Raw genomic sequence first — 22,086 nt, 5'->3', positions numbered from 1 at the left:
AGGAAATGTTGAAGGATAGTAATGCATATAGATTATTAGAAATAATTAATGCCCCCCACAAAAATTGACGGCATACCCAGATATCGTGATGACTTGAGATGCATCAAACACTCTATCATAAATTTCTCCTAGAGTCATTATGTTACATGATGTTCATTAATGCTTCATGTAAAAGGTAGGGGAGATTGGAAATTTGAACTAAAAAATGCTTATGACAAGTTATGTGCAAATGGAGTTTTGAAGGATGATAATAAGGTTGTTGTAGAGAAAAGGCTTACTCATGCCCTAGCCATTCTAAAGCTTTTCAAATTAAATGGATTCAAATTATTTTAAGCATGGTTCATGACATGAAACTATGGCTGGAGAGTGGGCCAATAAAAATAAACAAGGAAATAATTCATCGAGTGACAGGGTATCCTACCCTAGATCAAGTGAAGACTATGCATTGCTCAACAAGAAATGTTATTGAAGCAAAAAAAAAGCCAAGTGAAATGATTGAGGAATGTCAATAGATGGCATTGAAGATCCTATTATTGAATTTGAAGTACATGAGATTTCATAAAAAATCTATTAGTCAAGCCAACTGAATAGTGTGCCATGCATTGCATTTGACTCATGGCACAAGATTTTGAAGAAATATCATAGCTATGATCTTGCAGAGATGAAAATAACACAATTAGCTAAAAAACATAGAGCTATTATGAAAGAGAAGAACACATCATGTAAGTTTGGATTGCTCCTAATTTGCATTTTTTATATGTGTGAAATTCATTTCCAACTATTGGAACTATAGTGTGGCATAAAACATGACGAGTAATAAAGAAAATTAATTATTTCTTTAAAAACCAGGAGAAAATTATGATACTGGATGGGTATTTTGAGGGCTTTAAAGGGAAAATGAAGAATAGATTAAAGATTATCTAGTTAGTTGTTGATCACTACTATGTTGACATTTTCTTCATGGTGGACACTAACTATACATATACATAGGTTGCATTGCCAAGGGTTGCATGGCTAAGACCTATGTAATATGAGGTAAATGCAAATGTGAATATTGCAGTTATGACACCTTTGTTGTTAGAAGAGATTGAAGATAATGCTAAGCCATTCGACATATATGAGACAACAAAGATGAAAATGATGATGCAAACATAAGTGCCCAAGATGGACCAAAAGATAAAGAAAATGATTACTAATCTTGAGGGATATCTTGGTGAAGGACCCTTGTAGATAATGGAAGACAAAGGGGAGGAAGAAGAAGAAGAAGAAGAATCAAAGGGTAAAAAAATAGTGGTTTTTGAGCTCGAGGAAACAAATCAAAAGAAGATAGTGATAGTGGATCCTAAGCTCAAGAGGGATTTGAAGAATAATGTTACACCTCCTACCTTTGCACCTTAAAGAAGAGTAACACGAAAAGGATCCAAAGAAACATTACCTATAGCTTCTGAATCAAAGAAAGGTACAACAAAGATAACCAAGATAATTAAGAGAAAAGACACACCAAATTGGAAGTAAGCAACTAATGGGGCCAAGTAGGGTCAGCAAAAGAAGCCAAGGAGGAAGCAAGTTGTCATTCCTGATGATGAACAGGATGAAGGAGAGAAGACTGAGTCTGATGATTTGAGAAAGCTCCAAACTATTCCCATACAACCTCCTATGACTATTGATCAAGTATGTGAGAATATCATAATTTTAGTAGGAATTCCAGGCTTTAAGTACATTAATTATGATTCTTTAGATAAATTTAATAAAGAAAATATTGAAAACAAAATGATAGATATGATGAGAAAATTCAAGTATACACCTATAGAGTTAAGCAAGGGAGTACTAGAAGAGCCATATAATAAATTGGATTCAAAATAGAAATGGGCATTGCCTACAAAAAGATAAATTAGAGAAACAACTTTAGCTCAGACCATGCCAAATTTGGGGAAGACATAGATTTCTAGAGCCCTTAGAGATTTTGAAAACAAATCTGTGCCCAAGACAAGGGCCTACAAAATTTTGAGAAATAATACATGGAAGAGGTTGAGAAAGAGAGCACATTAATATGGAAAAGGCATTTGGGCTGATAATTCCTAAAGTAATAGAAGAGAAAGAGGAAGAAGAGATATAAATTGAGTTACAAAGTCAAGAAGATTTTGATGAACCGGATAATCTGGAAGAGAATATTAAAAGAAAGGTAGAGGAAAGTGAAAAAAAAGATGTCAGAATTGAAGACATTCCTGATGATGGAACGCAAAAAAATCTTAATGTATTAACTAAGGAAGAAATTAAAAATGTAGCATTCATGAGTACAACCTAAAATACTCCTCTACCATGCACCAATCCAATATTAATACAAGTTTAGGATTATCCAAGGATTGAAAGTGCACCAACTATGACTGCTACAACTGATAATTTTCAAATAAATTTAGTCACAATTGAGAAGAAGAGTGAGAAAGATGTAACTACCAAGGAACAAGGTAAAGCTATAATTGTGATACAATATCCACCTTGTCATTGACAAGGAAGAAGCAAAAAATCAAGTGCAATTAGTTCACTTTTCACAAGATGCCTTAGGACCTTGCATTAAGGGAACAAAGGAGGCCAAACAACAAGAGATTGAGGAGTCTTAGTTTCCAAAAGAGTAAGAGGAAATACAAGCATTAGTGAAATTATTGAGTGTTGTGATAGCACCTACTAAAACATCAATTTCCTCACTTATCAAGTAGGTAGTACCTACTCAAAAGGAGATTGCTACACTAGGACAACAGATATAGGGAATAAGAGTTGAGGGAAAACAATTGTAGATTACATTGTTGAGTGTCAACACACCTAAGTCTAAGAAGATGAAGAAAAAGGTTAGGTCACCTGGTAAGCCTGGAAAGCTAGTGACATTAGATAAGGTCATTATTATTCCAAAATATGACCCTAAGAGAAATTTTTTTTGAGAAAATGAATATTTTTCAAGAACTCTTACAAAGGAAGACCAGACAAGAGGAACTAAGAAGAGAGAGGCAACATAAAGAAGTCTTACATAAAATAAAAGACATTTTTGTAGATACATTTTTTGGAAATAATAATGGGAATGTAAACTCTACGAGGAGGGATAGGTGGTGAATTAGCATTTCAAAACTTTAACCATAAAACATTCACCACACATCCATCTCACAATTTAGCATATAAACTGAAATAGATAACTACACATGTTCATCCATAACATGAAACAAATAATACATACCATAATACATTTTTTACCTAGAAACCCTCCAATGAGAAGGTAAAATTGGGGTGGCGATGACACCCACAAATCTTCACTACTATAGCTATGAAGTGTAGCCAATTAAGGTTACAAGAAGTTTGAATATAAACTATGATCTACCTTATGTAAGGCCTTCCTTATTGAAGGCTTACAAAGACTATTAGTTCTCAACCTATTAAAGGATTTAAACACCCTGCTAAAAGTGTGCCTTGTTAGAGGACTTTAACTTGCAATAAAACAATCACCCAGTTAAGAGATTTATGCAAGCTTGTTAAGAATACTCTATTAGGATATTTTCTTTGTATCACCTATTAGAATAATTCAACAACATGATCCTTTAGTTAGCACTCTATTGCTAGATGTTATATCATCTCTTTCCTGATGTGTATGTGATCCTTTTGATCATATATGTCTCCTTTGTCCTCTCTCTACTTTCCTCTATTCTCTCTAGCTGATTATACAATTCATAACATTATCAAAAACTTCATAGCCACCAAGAATTCTCTCTACACTTACCATTTATCTCTCTTTCATCTAATTCTCTTCTTTCATGCATAAAAACTATTTAGGATTTGTCTCCTTAAGTAAACAACAGTGGGCTAGGGTTAGATAGGAATCAATGACTGAGGTTGATCTATTTTTCTACTTAGAGCATCTCTCAATTTGATTGGTTCCATTACTTCATAGGAATTCATAATATAAATTTTTATACATCTTCTAGAATCATAAAACAATCATTAAGTTAGCCCAAAAATGGTTTACATAGAAGTTTGTTCCATTATAAACAACTATGTCCAAAACTATTCACTCAACAATTTAAGTCTTTGATGATCAACATTTGCTATATCTTTAATATTGTAACTCATCTTTTGAATGAATTAACATACTCTTTTTACTTGTCTCATGAGTGATTCAACACTAATTATTTTCTCAACACATAGTGGTGCTCAACACTAACTAAGTATATTACTCAACATGTATTGTCTAGCAACTGATGCTTGGCATGCTTTGATCACTCAGCTCATACTAATTGCTCAACTTTCTCTGATCACTTAGCTTGCACTTTAATTTTGATAGATAATGACTAAATATTTTGTCACTTCCTTATCTAAACCAATATGAGATTAACAACGTTTGACATTCATACTGTAAAATAGAAAACACTATAATAGATCAACTAGTTCATATTGTTGAGAAGGTCAACAATAAGGATATGTCGAAGGCCAATGAAAAGTTGATGAAATGGTCTGAAAATAAATTTGACCAAAACTTTTTGGAGAAATTTTCAAAAGAAATTGCAATAAAATAGGTTGAACTTTCAAATCTTGTAAATACTTTAGATGGAGTTTTGCATAATGCTTATTCTTTGTATATAAAGATTTGTGATGTTGAGTTCTTCACATTGGAGAATCAACAATCTATTGATAAACTACAAGCATATTTGAAGTCATCTAGACATTATTTGAGTATGGGCACATGTTCAAACTCTATTCATTTCAATAGATTATATTTTCATCAAGGAAGGTTAGTTGAGTTAATGGCTAAGGATTGCAACATTAGAAAAAATTTGATCACTATTCAATCCATGTTGCTACCTCATTTACAGGTGATGTAGAAAGAAATTTCAGCTACAAACGATTTAGTTTAGAGAGATCCACATCTATCTACAACATATAGTTTAGTGGATCTAGTTGTGCAGCTAGAGATCAAGATCCAAGTTTTGGAATTCGTCAGATCTAGTTGGGATCATGCATTGGATATGATTTTCCCGATACATAAAACATTTTTGGATAATTACAATTTATCCCATCAATCTCACCAAGCCATGAGTGAAAAAAATAAGGGAGAAAATATAGAAAAGATATACAAGGGGGAAATAGTATTCATGTCATATATTCGATGTAGCTAGAAGAAGTTTGGAAATAAAATCAAATCAAAGGTATGAAACTAAAACATTTACTCACTTTTTGATATATGTATATATGTTGTATATAGACCGAGTCATAGTCTAAGGGGGAGTGCTATATTTTGAAATTTTGAATTGAATGATTAGTCATGAAAAACTATTTTTTCTACTAATGTCAAAGGGGGCAATTGTTTATCTCCATGTTGTGTTGACTATCAATGTCAAACACTTAGTCATTTCCTAGGTAGAGTTGGTTGATTATCACTACAACCAAGCCACCTAGTGAAGGCCAAGAGATATAAGAATTTTTCACACTTCAATCTATACTGAGAAATTCTTAGGTTGTCAAGCACCCCATTGTAGACTAAGTGAGACAATTATTTCCAAGCACACAGAATTCAATGGACAATGTGAATATCACTTGTGACCGAGTGTTAGGGTATTCACGTGCTGAGTAAACTAGTTTTGGTATATGTGTTTGTGATGGCACAAACACTTATGTAAACAATTTTGGCTGAATTATACACTCAATTTATGGATTTTAAAGACAACTAAGAAGGTATTTACACATTTTCTTAGAGAGCATCAATCCCTTGGAAGGCAGAGTAACCAATCAAAAAATTAGAAGGACTAAGTGACAAAAGGGAGAGCTTTGGATCATTGATTATGATCTAGAACCTTCTATAATTGTTTATTTAATAAGGTCACTAACCCTAAATCTATAGAGAATTATCATGTGTTTACAAAAAGTATTAGGAGAGATGAAGAGACAAGTGTGTGAGCAAAGGAAGGCTATGTTTTAGGATTAGAAGTAGCGATCAAATAGAGAACCTAGTAGTAAAGGGCGTAACATAGTATATCAAATAACGAGCTTAAAATAGATAAGGAAAGAGAAGATCTATAACCTAGAATCATATTGATAATTAAATAATCAAGTAGCAAGACATTCTAACAAGTGAATCAAGGTGAATCTCTTAACAATTTAACAGGACTATTCAAATCTCCTAATAGAGTGCTTACTTAGTTGTGAGTTTTAAATCCTTTAATCAAGATAGAATGAATAAGTCCTATAAGCTCCTAATAGGGTAGCCCTATCATAGGGTAGATCAATAGAAGTGGTCAAACATTGTAGCCTTAATAGGGACACTTTATTGTAGCAATAGTGAAGATTAGTGGGTTTCAACCCCTCCCAATTTTTACCTTCATTTTGGAGGGTTTATATGTAAAAAAATCTTGTGTGTTATGTATTTTCATTTAATTTCATGTTTGTGAATGTGATTAAAAATTATATTTATTTATATATTATATTTTATGGTTATATGATTCATGATCCATGGAATGAGATGGATTATAAGTGAATACATTTGATTTATTATTTGTTTCAAGAAGTGAAATGTTTTTGTAGATCCCAATTCATTGGTGTAGGAGCACCTAGGGTAAGGTAAAACCCCATTCTAAATTTTGGTTTTTAGATGATTTAACCAAACATTGGGTAGTAAGGACCAAATATTAAGTCCCAATGTGATTTTAGGTGGAGTGAATAGGTAGGATGTTGTGTGTGAGTCAAATCTTGTCAATTAGGTCTTGACAGACAAGATTGCTTAAAAGTTGTTCTAGGTGGAAAATGTGGTAAATTGATTTAAGAAGGGGAAAGGAGTGTGTTAGAGGTATAATTAGGTTTAATAAGGCCATTATAGGAGTTTTAGATCAAGTTGGCCAATTTTGGAGGCCTAATGAGCAAAATTTAAAAAGTTGTCGAAAAGTTGCATTGACAACTTTTTAATTTTGCAAAATTGCTTGACAATGCTTTGAATAATTTTGGAAAATAAAATGAATTTGGTATTTATGGTTCAAAATAAATTTTAGAGTGGAGGATGAAGTCTATTCAAGACTTTTCCAACTAATTTCCAAGGGTTGGATAGTTGGTTGTACAGAAAACACCTGTAGAAAGCAATTTTGTGGTTTGTTACAAGGTTTTCGAGTATTGGAAAGAAAAATTTGATTGAACAAGTAACTATTTTTGATGATATAGTATCTTGTGGTAATTTTTTGAATTTTTTCATAGATATTTTGGTTTTAAGTTTTCATCTGTTAAGGTTTATAAAATTATTTACTTTTGGTGACCTTGTTGTCTAGTTTTTAGTGCAAGCATGAAAACGACTATGGCTTGAGTATCCTTGGTCAAAACACCATCCCTCTTGGAGACCAAGAAATAGACTTTTTATATATGTATATAATTTTTTTGGAGTTTGTGGAAGGCCAAATGTTATTTTTACAAGAGAGCCCTAGGCAAGCAAGCAAGCTTGGCAATGTGCAAGGAAATGTTTGTAATGGAGTTTTTTGGTGAATCGAAGATTGGTATGGGTCAATCTTGAGTTGGAAATGTAGGAGTAGTGAATGAAGGGATAAAAACTCAAAGGAGTAGGTTGGAGATGGATTTTGACACCTATGGTGAAGAATACATAAACATTTCCTTTGAAACCCTTCAAAAGGGGGTTTCTAAAGTCGTATTGTATAGTTAATCTTGGTACAAAGATCTGAAAAATATTCAAGGTCAGGTCATAGGGAAAAAAATTCATAAAAACATCAAGGGGAATTATTAAGGGTTTTTGTGAGTTATTACACTTTCCTTATTTCTAGGAGGGCTAATAGGGGCTCTTAGGGCTACAAGGAATAAATAGGCAATCTGGTGATTTGTGAGTGGGAAACTTAAAAGAATGATGTAGAATGAGGGGAAATGGGTCAAAAATCTCAATAAGAGGATTCAATCTTAATTTTGGGCCTTGGTGCATTTAGTGAAGTTTTGGTGATCTAGGTCAAAGAATACATATTTGGTGAATTGGGGGAATAGTACTAAACCTTGAATTCTTGGGAGAGTTTCTTGGGGAAGGGGATTGTAGAGAGATCATCTAGGTTAGGGTTGGGAGAGAAAAACCTAAGTAGGCTAGGAGTAGCCTAGGAAGAGAAAGAAAGCTCTTAATTGAAGAAGTTCCCCATCAAAGTGGTATTAAAGCCATAAGATTAGACTTCAAATGGGCCTACAAAGATGGTTACCAATGTAGAGTTGGAAAAGGAGGTAGATAAGTAGAAGAAACTCCTAGAAGAGAAGACTAGGGTTCTTGATGAGTCCCTAGAAGAGGTGAAATATAAGATGAAAGAGATAGAGGATGCAACCGAAGCTAAGGAAGATGACTACTTTGGCAAAGGTAAAGAAAAGGTGATTTTGGAGGATGAGATACATGAACCAGATCCTCCACTTGGTGAGTAGGAACCATTCATCAAATCCCTCAAGGAATTTTGAGGAAATAGCCTAGAGAATGTTTACTATCCCATGAAAAGATGGATGCAAAGGTAGTCCTAGAATGGCTTGAAATAATTGAGAACTAATTTGATTGTGAAGGGACAATAGAGGCCCAAAAGGTGAGGTTTGCAAAATCCAAGTTGAAAGGTCAAGCTTTGACATGGTGAAATTTTGTGCAAGAGGAAAGAGCGAGTGAAGGGAAGAAACCTATAGCTAATTGGAGGGTTATGGTGACAAAGATAAAAGAAACATATCTACCAAAAGATTATAAGATTTAGATTCAAAAGAAGAGGTAGAATCTCATGTAGAAGGATCTTGATGTGGCTACTTATAATGAGGAGTTTTAGAAGTTGGCCTTAAGATCAAGGGTGAAAGAAGTAGAGAGCATCAAGATGGCTAGATACTTAAATGACCTTAAATGGTCTACCCAAGATGAGTTGAGCTTGTTCAGCCTCATCACTTTACAAAGTTGTTTTTAGATGGCTAGGAAGGTGGAAGACAAACTAAGGAAGAAAGGGGACTCACTAGTAAATTTGAACTCAATTTTTGTCGGATTTTGGTTGAAATTTTGATGCAACTTGGTCAAAATTTTGACCAAGTAGTTCATGGTAAATTCTCTCATCAAAATTTTGATGAACTTGCATGTTGGTCAAATTTTTGACTAATACATTCATCAAAAAATTTTCAATTTTTGCTAGCTCTAATTTGTCATTGTTGGTTGAAATTTCCACCAATGTTTGGTCAAATTTTTTTAGAATTGGTGGAAATTTCTACCAATTCTTGGTAGAAAATTATCAAGAATTGGTCAAAATTTCCACCAATGTTTGGTCAAAGTTTTTGTATAATTAGTGGAAATTTCGACGAAGTCTTGGAAGAAAACTATCAAGAATTGGTCAAAATTTCCACCAATTTTTGGTCAATTTTTTTAGTATAATTGGTGGAAATTTTGACCAACTATCAAGAATTGGTCAAAATTTCCATCAATGTTTGTTCAATTCTTTTTTTTTAATGTTGCATCAAGAAATTGTTTCTTATCCAAGCCATTTAATTTTCAACCTTTTAAATCTCTGTAAAGATAAAGTTGGAATAGGAGAATTTTTATTCTCAAAGGTTTCCTCTGATTGTAAAATGTATGAAATGGAGAAAACCAAGTTTGAGATCAAATTGTAATTTTTTTTGAAATGACAGTTTATTCACAAAGGAGTAGATATGACAATGCACCTTTTTAGGTATAATGGACGAGATAAGATTTGCAAGGGTAATATCAAAAGACAGGTTCCAAACAAAAATCCCAGACGGAGCTACTTGTTGACCTTGGCCACTAAGAGCATTAGTTAGTTCTTTTGGTGACCTCTATTCAATTATTATATACTCAGAGCAGAAATTGAGAGATCCACTAAGGTTAGAGGAGCAGCTACATAAAATGGGATATGATGGTGGAAAGTTGAGAGTGCCAGATTATATGTCCCTATTTTATTTGTTGTGTCACCTATGAAAATATAATACCAACTTAGCAAGTCTTAACATACAAGAACAAATGTTGTTGGCAAAATTCCTATTGGCCAATCATCTAATGAGATTTAATTTGATGAGCATCAATTTCAAATATCATAGCAAAGAAATTGTAGGATATTAATAGTAATTCTACATACCAATATGTTTATTACTAACTACTTATGGAATTGAATCAAATATTCGATTCATCTCTTCTTGAAAACCTAGTTTGTCTCTATTACTCTTTCCTCCAACTACAATAGATGTTCCATCTTGCAAAGCCCATACCTACACATCTATTGTTTATTTTGTAAATCAGCACATTAGACATAATTTTCATGCCATTATCCAAATGGTGATAACTTGAAAAATACATTAACCAAAACTTGAAATGAATTTTGTGAAGGTAGAAATTTGCTGAATCTAGGCTTACCCGTGAATGACAAAAAAAGATGACAATAGTTGTAAACATGAGTGCTCCAAATCAAACATATACCACAAGAACCCCTAGATCCAACTAAGATTAGGCAAAACAATTAGTTGGAAGTAGGAAAATATGGTTAAAACAAGAATTCATATCTCAGTTATACTTTGTGATCTTCTTTTCATAACAACTATAAAAGGAAGGGAAGTCATAACTGATAATCAATGAGTTTGGCATACTCATTGTGATTAACATCAATCTCCTTTTCATTGAATTTTGTACACATGATTATTCAATCTAATTCCACTCAAAATAGAGTTATCTCCATTATATTCTTTAAAGGTTCACATGACAAACTGTCAAATAGAAACAAACAATGGAGGAAAAGCATGGACCTTTAGTTCTAAGCCAATGCTGCCAATCACATCATCCACAATAATTTCTATGCCATCAATGGTTATTGGATGATTTGACCCAGGTTTCCTAACTCACACACACTTCCCTTCTTGATCATACATCACAATAGACTGCAAACCTCAAGCCAAAATTGATCTATGGTGTCAAAGAAATAATTGCCAGATATAATAAATTAAATATATGAGTTTTGCACAATCCATAGTTGATTCAGTTACAAATTTTTGGAATAGATTGTGTATAAGTATTTGAATCAACATTTTGGATTGCACACTCAAATGTGTTCTTAGCTCTCTTGTATCCTAATGATAAACATACAACATGATCTTAAATGTTGATTCAAATATTTATACACAATATTTTCTAGAAATCTATAAATGAATCAGATATAATGGTTTAGAAGCTCCAAAATTTAGGAAATGACAAAAATATCCTTCAAGATGATTTCTTTTTTTGACTCTTTGAAAGAGAGATTTAAAGATTTTAGAAATAAGTATTTCCCATGTACACTTACATTCCTTTAGGATTGGTAGAACTATTATCATCTTCTAGTAGCAAGAATGTACCAAAAAGTTTATTATCTCCACTTTATAATGTAGCCATTGCAAGATTGAATGGTCCAACACCATTCTTGTGTATCTAAAGAGCTGAGATACTCCAATTTTTTTGATAGATTGTGATGCCCCCAAATCATAAAGGGCTATTTGTAATACCCCAAAATTGGCTCATTGCCATGATCACCAATTTTGGTCTATTTCAATCAATCCTAAGTCCTATGTCAATAGGCAATTCTAGTTCTAGTTATTGCTACTTGACCTAAGTGTCAAATGCAAAAAACCCTAAATCTACATTAATTAGATTATATATTTAATTTGTAAGTATTGATTCATATTAGTCACATTAAAACTATTGATTAAGATTTAACTAATTTAAATTATTTATACTTTAATTAAATGAAATTATCTCTTAAGGCTAATGTATTAAAGAATTAAAAATATTTAATTTAATAACTATGCTTATTTTAATTAATTGGATGTAATTATTCAATTAAATAGAAAAGGCATTTATGAGATAATATCTCATTTTATTAAATTGAATATCTTTCGCATAATTTATTTCTTAGTTCAAAATGGAAATTCTTAGTTAACTACTTCTTGAATTAGAAGTGACTTAATTCACTTACTCTCACACTAAAGTGAATTTGAGTTAACTATTTCTTGCACTCAAGATCTTAATAGGTTAACTGCATCTATATTGGGAATCTTCCTAATGAAATGAGGAAATAGAAGTCTTATTGGCCCTTTTTGTGAACATTTGTCTATAACATACTGAACTTTATCATCTTTTAGTATAAATGTTTTGAACTTTTGATGTATAAAGTATGGAAATAGGGCATAAAAATAATAATCAAAATTATATCTAAAAAGGGGTTCATTTTGTAGTAAAAATATTTCTTCATGGATGTTTAATATGGGTAGATCTTCCTGCAGCTGAAGAGATTACAAAAAATGTTAGTTGAATAATTAATGCCTTTTCTTTATAAACTAATAAATGAAAATAAATGTTTTTGGGAAGTCTTGTGTGTATTAAATGTTGATCAAAGGAATACAGGCTAAGTGGGAGTTAATAAAAAACAAACTATGAAGGAATAGCGCTAAGGCATTGATGGTATTAAAGAGAAGCATTATGACACCATTAGAACTGGAAGACTTGTTGGCAAAGTTAGAAGGGACCTGTTTTAATGAATAACAAAGTGGGACCTGATAAAGCAGCTAAGCAAGGAAGTAAGCATCAAAGCAATCAGTTAAACATGCAACACATGATACTTGGATTCCTGGAAGTTGTTTAATGTCAAATAAAAGAGCAGATCTAGCATTTGCTATGATCTATATTTGTGGGGAATTTAAGGGATAATTAATGTCTTTACAATTATATACTTGCAGTCTTAAGTTGTAACTGACTTTCCTTCATGAGGAAGTCATAATTATAAGAGTTTGTTGTTTTTCCTTCCTTTTAAATAAGACCTCATCTGTATCTATGAGATTAGGTAGTAAGTAGACAGACATAGTCGATAGACATCTTGTTATTTTTCCCATGTTATTGTAATACTGCATATTTGAATGAATACATGATTTTGCTGAGTTTCTACACTTTTATTTGAGCTTATCTTTCCTTCATTCTTCCATGGGGGCCCATGCGGAAGGTGGATTTTACTTTAGTAAGTAGGAGTTAGACTCAGTTTTCTAATAGCCACTAGAAATAGAACTAGTCATTGTTCCTGTAGCAGTAGGTGCATAGATGTATGGTTAAATAATTAGAATTTCCTTCCAAGTATTTGATAGTTGTCTTTCCTTTAGATAAACTAGATTTCCTTAATGGTTATTGCATTCAAGGTAGTAGTGACCTTTAGCAAAAATTAGAGTATATACTTTGTAGACATCATCTCAAGTTCATACTCTCAGATTGACATTTAATGAAAATCAGCATAGTACTTTGATAGTAAGGGATGTCCAATCCTACAACTAAAAAGATGTTATATTGATTAGACACTTCCACTTTGATTGGATCCTGGCTTCAGTCCTAACCGTTGATCTAAGTTGATCTCAACCATTGATGGATTCCAAGAATTCTATTTAAAAGACTCCTAATTCCTCAATATAGAGGTGGAAATTTTATGCTATTGAATTTTTTTTGGATTGAATGCTCACTTTCATAGCTTTATAAATGCTTTTTCTTAATATCTTAGTACCATTTAGATTAAACAATGCATACATTTACTTTAGTTTTATTTTATTCTTCAATAGAATAGATTGCATTTCATATAGATTATTTGCACATCCATCTTTTAGCATAAATCCTTCATTCTAGAAAGGTTTGGTTGCCTGCATCTTGTTCTGAGAGCTCAAAGGCAAAATCCTTCTAGATAGAAGGCAACAGGTCGCACTATCGAGTGTCTTAGATAAATGACTCCATATTTATCCCCAGATGATTCCATAGGTAATGGCCATGTTGAAGTGTGTGTAAGGTTCAGAGGCCCACAAATTCATGCTTACATTTATGGCATGCACTGTGGGGCTGAGAAAAACAAATTTTCTGGCCTTATTTGCATTATTTTTTGTTATTTTCATCATTTTACCGTACTAACCTATACAGTCTTCTAGATTTTCATGAAAGAAATTCAAATTTTTACTGAAGATTTGAAGGGTATTGCATGTTTCTGTAAGCTTTCTCATGCAAAAAGTGCCATATTGCTCAAGTCTTTGCATGCCACCTCATTTTCTCACATGAGTTGGTGAAAGATCTTATGTGGGCCTTCACAAGATTTTGTGCAAAGTTTTAAAGAAACATAGTTAATTTGTCATTTTTCAACATGTTGTTCATTAATTTTTATTGACGTGTTTTTTTTTTGAAGCATCATTATTTTATTTTTCTAGTTCTCTATAGTTTAACAGTTGTATGTAGGACATTTGATGAATATTTCTTATACAAACTCTCCAAACATAAATTGATTATTTGTTTGTAGGGCGATTGTCAAAGATACGTTTATTGAAGAATAATATTAAAACCCAATAAACAATGTTGCTTCTTTCCTTCTTTCTAAATATAGTCTAATTAGGGGTTGTGAACTTCTTAGGGTGCAAGATAGAAGAATAGGGGATTATGCTTTTCACCACTTGGAGGTCATGACCAAGGGTGAATCAAAAACCTAGACGCTTCTGAAAGATGGTATTCTGAGGGAGGCAAGTAGCTTAGTGGTTCTCTAGTGCTAATCCTTTTCTATGATGAGATGATGGTTTCCTTTCAAGGGGATCAAAATCTTTAGGAAGGATGAGTCTAGATTGATTAAGCTAAGTTAGTAATTAACATGTTTTGCATGTTTGGGTGAGAAACTAAGTTAGAGGAGTATGCTCTTTCCCCTTGAGGGAAATCAAAAACTTTGACCCTTATGTTCAAGTTGCTAGTCCAAGTCAATCCTTTAGAGGGCTTGTCGAAATGATCCAACCTTTGGGAATGACCCAATTGAACACACTCCTTTGGCCAAAGATTTCAACTCACTATAATTAAGATGCTTTATAGAATAAAAGAATCCAAAGCTAGATTAATTTCTTTCCCTTGATTCTTTATATCACTTATCAAGGGGAAGCTTTGCCTATTGCATTGGCCAACCTTGGCCCCATTCTTGCTAAGCAAGTGTGTGCACTCTTAGATGCTAGTGTGAGCTGCTGGTCTCAACTCTACTTGCAGAGCCATTGGGGATTGATATAAATGAAAGCCAACTAAAAACCTTTTAGTTAGAAGCTACCTGGTTCACCTCTGAAAGGAGGCATAATCTTTGTGCAAGGAGGGGGAAGAATCTCTCCTATAGAGCTCACCATAGGCATGGTACTAGGTGTTGGAAGGTGGTATACACACTTGACCCCTACCATAATGGTGTGCACTTAGTGTATATGTTATTGAGCCCTTTGAATACACCAAAAATATTGGTGCCTTGAGGGGGTGACATGATTGTGTGAGGTGCAGGCATGTGCATAAGTTGTGGGACAAAGGTTTTGCCATCTCTACCATTTTCTATTTCTAGGCATAAAGTGTATTTCTTATTTAGTTTTAAACATGTCAAAACCTTCTTAAACAAACTAAAAGTCAAGACTCCACTTGTCCCTCTGAGTTAGTTGGATTGTATTCAACTACAGTTTGCTTCCTGTGTCGTGTTGAAAACACTTTGTCTTGATCGAAACCCAAAGTCACTTTCACAAATTTGGAAATCAATCCTACAAAATATCTATTATCAGTTAAAAAAACCTATAATCTATCTAGAAATGTCCAAAACTATTGAAAATCTCTTTGAAATCCAACTTTGTTGTCAGTCTTGTCCTAAATTTTTTGCACAATCTTGCAACATTTTGCTCGAGCAGTCACATCTTTGTGTGGGCCTGTCTAGATCTTTGCACAAAAAATTGAATATGCTCATGTGAGATCTTTCTAGGTGTCTTTTATTGAACTTGTCATTTCTTTGCGTGACCTAGAGCACATCCTCATGCAAGTTTACATTGCTATTTTGAGATTTTGCATCCCTAATGTACTTTCTTGCATGCCTCACAGAGGATCTTTGCATGAGACCTTGTGTTAAAACTGTCAAATTAGCTTATTCATGCAATCTATGATCTGCATCTAGTTTATTTCCTATATTAATTTACTACTTCTCTATCCAAAAATAGTCCCCAACAGTGGCTTTTTTCTTAACTGAAGATTTGTGATTCATACTTTGACTAGTCTCATATTTTAATTATCTTGATTCTAATTCTTTAGTGCTTTTCATACTCCATGTTATGATAGTCATAATCTTTGGCTACTCTAGCCTTCAAATTAGAATATTTGTACCTTAGTATACAACACTCTTATCTTGTCCTATTGAGACTAAGTTCTAGTACAGTCCTTGTCCAAATTCTTGCTTCATGTCCTTTTCTATGACTATTGCAACAAGAAGTAGCAACGTGTTTTATCCTCTTAGACTTAGGTGAGGTCATGCTAGGGGTTGTAATCATGGCAAAGGTTGCTTTCCTTTTGTTACACTATTTACATCTAGTTTGTCTAGTGATCCATCTTCATGATCTCCCTCACTCATCAGGTCACCTCGAGTCCAGTGAACATTCTCCATAAACTTGCAAAAAACCAAGAACCCCCTGTATCAAGAGGATCTTGAGATTAATAAAGGTCCTATATCTCCAAAAAAAATGTCTGAATTCTTTTTCAAAGGACCTTTCTAATTTCAACATACTAAAACTTAACACATTCCTACAATGACTGGTCACAAACTTGAGCATGGTAGTCACAACAAACATCAATAAACACCTAGGAATGATAAAGAGAAAGACCATGACACAGATGAGGAATAGGAAGAGGTGGCAATATTTCCTAAACACATAGAAAAGTGCCAAAAAGAGAAAAACTTTCAAAAGTTCATGGAAATCTTACTCAATGAAGAGAAAGAAAAATACTTTCTCAAACTTCCCCAAAAGGGAGCTAAGCTACCCTCTAATTTCAATGTGGAAACCATCATCATGCCTAAAGAGGAAATTGAGACTTCCAAACTCCAAAAAGAATTGAAAATCATGCAAGACCAACTAGGTTAGATGATGTGTAAGAAAGAAAAATCTGCAAAAACATACACCTTAGATGCTCTTTGTCCATTTCCATTTGACAAGAGCATAGACATGCCTCCTTTCCCATGAGTAGTAGAACTACCTAAGTATGAAAAATACTTTGGAACCACTGATCCCCAAGATCAATTCTAAGAATTTGGTGCCTTGTATATGGAGTTTATGCATAACTTGACATATCTCATGCATTTATTCCCTAGAAGTCTAGGTGGTCAAGCTTTGGAGTGGTTCTCACACTTGCCTCCTAGTATCAAAATGTTTAATGAAATCACTAACTTTTTTGTCTAGTAGTATTCTCATAAAATTCAACACCTTTCCAAAATTCAAGATTTATGTAACCTTAAGCAGAAGGTTGGGGATCCCTTCCTCACATTCCTCCAGAGGTGGAGACAACTATACACTAAATATTCATGCAAGATTCTAGAAATAGAAAAGCTTGATGTCTTCACTAACAATCTCCTACTTGATTTTGGGTATAGAGTGCAACTTGAAGGTCCATGTACCTTTGAAGATATGATCACACAAGCCATCCACATAGAGGAATTTATGGTCAAGAAAGGTAAACTCACTCTTCAGAAGGACACAAAACAAGGCTCCACCTCCAACAAGGACAAAATCAAGTATGTCAACAAGAACTAAGAATTTGTGGATGATGGGGTTGTTGAAAATGTCACTCCTAAACCTACTAAGGTAGCCTTTAATCTCATAGATGTTCTCAATGTAGCCAAAAATTCTAAGAAACCTCCTCCTGACAACAAGACATCTAGAAACAAACCATGAAACTCATGGGCTACACAACCTAAGAAAGAGTATACACCCCTGGGTGAACCTTTGGATGTGGCTTACAAAACCTTGTTACAAAACAAGCTTATTTCACCATTGGCCAACTCTCACCCCTATGATCCACAACCACATCCGCCATGGTGGAATGAAACCACATTTTGTGAGTACCACCAAAATAAGGGACACAAAACTAGCAACTGCATAAATTTGCATCACAAAGATTAGGACATGATTGATGCTGGTGACATTATGGTAGATGGACATAATAAGAACTCAGATCACAAGGCCTTCAAAGAGCCCTTCCCAGCCTATGAAAAGGGAGAAACTTCAAAACAAAAATCTAACAAAAATGTCAACTATACATACTCCAATGATGACAATGTGATTAACATGGTTGAACCTACAAAATTTGAATATTGTGATGTCATTACTGCTAAGGGCAAGCAAGATAATGATAAACCTAAGACACCATTTGTCTTGAGGGGCCCCACTTCTAGCACAATAAACAACACACCTTTGCAACAATATGCTAATGCTATTACACACTCTTGTGCCAAGTTTGTGCTCAAAGGCCTTGCACCTTCTACTCTCAATCCCAAACAACATAAAGACAAAACCCTTACTGGTCCATTTGGAAAAGGTGAAAAACTCACAAAAAATTCAATAGAAACTAGTTATAGTATTCTCAATAAATTGAAATGAACTAATACTCAAATCTCCATCTTTGAGTTGCTTAAAATCTTGCCTGCTCATAGGTAGATTTTGGACAAAGCCCTCACTAAGGAAAATGTTCCTCAAGATCTTGATCTTGAACAATTTCAATCTATGGTAGGTCACCTAACCTTGCCTTACTTTATCTCTTTCTCTGAAGAGGATGATAATTCATTGAGTCATCCACACAATCAACCCCTATAGATCGTGGTCATGATACATTAGACATGTGTTCTTCGGGTACTCATCGATAATAGCACTGGGTTGAATAGTCTCTGCTTCTTTGCTTAGAAAATTGAATTATTTTGAGGACTCTATTAATCCTCACTACAAGATCACTATCAAAGCATATGATTAAGTTGAACAAAATTCTCTAGGTCTTGTGGTCTTACCCATTTGCATTAGTCCTTTAGAAAGGGATGTCACTTGTCCAGTGCTTGACATTCCCTTGGCCTATAACATCCTACTCGGACATCCATGGATACATGAGATGCATGTTGTGCCATCCACATATCACCAATGCATCAAATTCCCATTTCATGGCTCTGAAGTTACTATTCTTTCCACTACTAGCTATACCTACAACATGCTTAAAGCTGATGAAAATTTCATCCTCACTAATAGGGAATCCATAGATTATCATGACAACAAGATAAAACAAATTGAGCAGTCATTCAAACTGAAAGAAGCTAGCATGGGGAGTACCATATTGAACCAATACTATTAGTAACATCTCTTCTAGAGTCTCCTCGTCATTATGGGGGACCCTCAGAGGAAAAGAAGCTATTTGTGCTAATGCCTCAAACCAAATATAATGGTACTTTTGTCAAGGCTATAGTTCCCCTAGAGGATGAAAGTGAAAATAGAGCCATTGTTGCATGGCTTTATAGAGAAGAGACTCCATTAGATCTAATAGAGCAAGCTTGAGAGATCACTCCTAAGAAATATGGGCATGGTCTTAGACTCATGAAGCATTTTGGCTACAAGGGAACTCGTCCTATTGGGTGTAATAAAAATGGCCTAGTTGATCCTATCAAGGAAATAGCTCAAAGAAATAGAGATACATCTGGTCTAGGCTTTAAGAAGGTTCCCTTCCATTTGGGAGCTAACAAAATCATACTGAAGCTTGACAGTTCATTTAGAAATGGTCACAAGCTGAGTCAGATACTCAAGATTACCAATCAGATGATGAGGATCCTTAACTTTATCCTATTCCTCATGATCTTGCTAGATTTTTTGCTGAGTTCAATGACTTTGTGCCATGTGTCAGCACTATGGATGACACTAGTGATTCTTCTATAGAAAATACTGATCCACATAGTACTCATTTAGAAAAGGGATAGTCTAGTCAGTCATTACATATTGAGTACTTGTGTAAGAACCCAGATGATGAAGGCGAGTATGTCCCTATCACTATTGAGGAATTCTACAGCCTCTCACTAGTGCAAGAGCACATTAAATACAAGAAAATGAGAAAGTTAAGATTCATTATTTGTGATATTAAATACATTTGAGTCATTTATATTTTATTTGGGTCAAGTTGTAAAGGCTATGAAGCCATTTTTGTCAAAAATGTAAAAGTTGCATAAAAAGTTGTAAAATGCAACATTGAGAAAGTTGCTAATAATAGAAAAATGATGTAAAAAGGTATATGGTTGGTCTTGGGGGTAGTTAGGAAGGTTTATAACTATAAAATGGATATAAAAACCATTGTATGGTCAAACCAAATCAATTTGGAGAAGAGGAAATACTTTGATACATTTTTGGTGCATTTTATTGTTGTGGTTTTGATTGGTTTTTTTAGTTTTAGAGTAGTTTTCAGGCCTTGTACGGCCATGTACAGCCTGGAAACCATGTAATATAGTAATGGATATATATTATGATTAATCCTTCTTCTCATTCTTTTGGTTTGGTTTAATTTTATGAAGAAATGAATAAGTTATGGGTATTTTGGTGAAAGTGGATGTTTGTAGATATGAGATTCACTAAATATAGTCATGTTGCAGCATGTGGTACGGACATATTTTGGAGACTCAGGATCTCTAATGATATTAATTGGAAAGATATGTGAACTATCTTTCATTTACAACTGGTTTGAATCATTTTCATTTAGATTTGGGAAAGTTATGAAGATTTGAGTGAAAACTGATTTTTAAATGCCCTCAATGGTGTTGCAGAAAAAGATTTGATATTATACAATGATTTATGAATGAGAAAAGAAAATAACTTATATATTTGGAAACTAGACTTAAAAATTGATACTGAAATTTTTTTTTGGTATTATTTAAATTTATTTTGAGAAATTTATTTGATTCCCTAGGAAGGGTTAATGGTTTGGCTCCTGATTTATGACAGAAAACATGGGTCTTGGTTCAGAGTACATAATTTATAATTTTATTTTTGGATTGGTCTCATCTTTGGGTATGTTTTAGAATTACTAATTTGGAACAATTTTTCCAAATTTTTTTTCAAGAAGATATCTATAACTAAAGTTATGAACAATGCAATCAGACATAGCAATCTGATTGTGTGAGTGAAGATGTTGTCTTTATTGGTGTATAATGTCAGGGTTTTTTGTTGTAATCTTTAAGATGTTCTTGGTTCCTTGAGGACCAGCCTATTGTGAATCCCTTGAGTTGAACTAAGATTCCTTGAAGATAAATACAGAGGTTTCTGCATCAGATTGGTATCAGAGCTTGAAGATCTTGAGTGTGTGGGTAGAGCGTCGAGGGAGGCAATCCACACCAGGACCTTGAAGAATTGGTATTTGTTTTGTTGATGGGTTTTGGTTGTAGGTACTTATCCATCTTGCTGAATATGAAGGTTGGGATATATGGGTAGACAAGAGAAGGTCTATCATAACCATTCTCCAATGGAGACAAAGCTGGGTAGAAGGTGCATGGCACAAAGAAGGTGAGGCATCTTTTAGGATCTACTATTGGGTAAGATGAATGGTCAAGGGCCAAGGATTGGTCTAGTTGATATCCAAGAGACTAGGGAGTGAGGGAAAGAGGAGGACTCCTAGGTGAGGCATAGGGGAGATTTTTTTATGGTGAGTTTGAAGTAGCAATGGTAAAGATATATCTCTTACTAATAAGGCACCGTGGAAGTTGCAGCCATTAATGCTCCACTAACAGGAGTATTTGAGAAGATAATTTTGAGGATAGTCATGTGTCCTTAAGGGAAAAGATGATGGTATTAAAGGCATGAAGAGGAAAAGTCAAATGAAGGTGAAGATGAAGATTTTTTTCATTATTGTTATTTTTTTTTGCAGGTTATGGCACACCATTCCAAGAGACTTGGAAACTTTTCAAGTTTGGGAGTATGGTGCAAGAGCACATTAAATACAAGAACATCAGAAAGTTAAGATTCATTATTTGTGATATTAAATACATTTTAGTCATTCATATTGTATTTTGGTGAAGTTGTAAAGGCTATGAAGCCATTTTTGTCAAAAATGTAAAATTTGCATAAAAAGTTGTAAAATGCAACATTGAGAAAGTTGCTAATAATAGAAAAATGATGTAAAAAGGTATATGGTTGGTCTTGGGGGTAGTTATAAAGGTTTATAACTGTAAAATGGATATAAAAACCATTTTATGGTTGAACTAAATCAATTTGGAGAAGAGGAAATACTTTGATACATTTTTG

At 33.7% G+C, this 22,086-nt stretch overlaps 1 pseudogene; it reads right to left on the bottom strand.

The window, feature by feature from the left end:
* The window catches only part of LOC149570471 (cytochrome c biogenesis protein CCS1, chloroplastic-like), a 118,962-nt pseudogene that overhangs the window by 84,645 nt on the left and 12,231 nt on the right, over nt 1–22,086 (bottom strand).

Source organism: Cupressus sempervirens, chromosome 3 (assembly GCF_028749045.1).
Source record: "Cupressus sempervirens isolate cs-2001-9-10 chromosome 3, ASM2874904v1, whole genome shotgun sequence".
In the NCBI taxonomy this organism is placed as follows: Eukaryota; Viridiplantae; Streptophyta; class Pinopsida; order Cupressales; family Cupressaceae; genus Cupressus; species Cupressus sempervirens.
This window is presented reverse-complemented; position numbering and strand designations above follow the sequence as displayed.